Source organism: Trichechus manatus, unplaced genomic scaffold (genome assembly GCF_000243295.1).
Source record: "Trichechus manatus latirostris isolate Lorelei unplaced genomic scaffold, TriManLat1.0 scaffold00133, whole genome shotgun sequence".
NCBI lineage: Eukaryota > Metazoa > Chordata > Mammalia > Sirenia > Trichechidae > Trichechus > Trichechus manatus.
In genome coordinates, this window is record NW_004444069.1 from 194,257 (window position 1) to 195,636 (window position 1,380).

Consider the following 1,380-nt stretch of genomic DNA (forward strand, 5'->3'; position numbering starts at 1 on the left):
TCTCCACACCTGCAGGCCTCAGCCACCAAGATGAGCACAGACTCTCAACTCTCCTTCTAGCAGGAATGGGAGCTTTGGTGCCATTGAGAGCCTTATCCATCAGCTTCCTTAGGTATTCATGACCCAAGCGTTTGACTCATTCATGTCGCTGATCCCCTGCTTAATACTCAAATTATGTGTCTTGAGCCCGTCGCAAGAACAGTGGAAAGTACAGCATCTATTCCTGCCCTCCTTGAGGCCTAGGATCTTCTGGAATATGACGGAGGGAGGACATTTGCTCATGTCTTTTCACAAGCTGGAGTTCCTGGGTGGTGCAGACTTACTCAGCTGCTAACCAAAAGGCCGGTGGTCCGAGTCCACCCAGAGGCACCTTGGAAGAAAGGCCTGCCATTTACTTCCAAAAAATCAGCCATGAAAACCGTATGGAGCACAGTTCTACTTTAACACACATGGAGTCACCATGAGTTGGAGTTGACTCGATAGCAACTGGTTTTGGTTCCCAAATTAGTCACTGGGTCCTGGTTCTTTCTCTTGGCTCCTCTGGGCCCTGTTCTTGTCTTCTCTGCTGAACCCATGGTAGAGATAACCCCCTTCCATCCCTCCCTGACACACCTTTAACACAGCCCAAGTTCCCTGGAGGTTTGAGAGGAATGCAAAAAAACTGTGACACAGGACAAAAACCTTAAACTTCAGTCCCAATCAATATGACCTGACTTAAAGAGAAAATGAGAGAACTTACCAGGGCATAGTGGCCCCTCGTGGGTATCTTCAGCTCTGACTTGGCTTCCCTGCAGGCGTCTGCCCATCCTCAGGACCCTCCCATCTTCCAACCTCTTACCTCCCCTCCATCTCCTGACACTCAGCATGGCCAGGGGATCATATCAAATTGTGCCACTTTATTTTGCAAAGCAAATTAATCCTCTTCCTCTTCATCTTCCACCGCCCATCTGTCAGTTTGTCGTGCTGTGGTGGCTCATGTGTTGCTGTGATGCTGGACGCTTTGCCACCAATATTTCAAACACCTGCAGGGTCACCCATGTTGGATGGGTTTCAGTGGAGTTTCCAGACTAAGACAGACTAGGAAGAAAGGTCTGGAGAGCTATATCCAAAAATTAGCCAATAAAAATTTTATGGGTCACAACAGAACATTGTCCAACTCGCTTGCTTTGGACACATCATCAAGAGGGATCAATTGCTGCAGGAGGACATTGGTGAAGGAGAGGGCCAGCGAGGGCAAGGAAGGCCCTCGGTGACATGGATTGGCAGAGTAGCCACAACCATGGACTTGAACATGCTGGTGATCATGAAGATGATGCCGGGCCGGGCAATGACTCCTTCTGTTGCACATAAGGTCGACATGAGTCAGACTCAACAACAGCT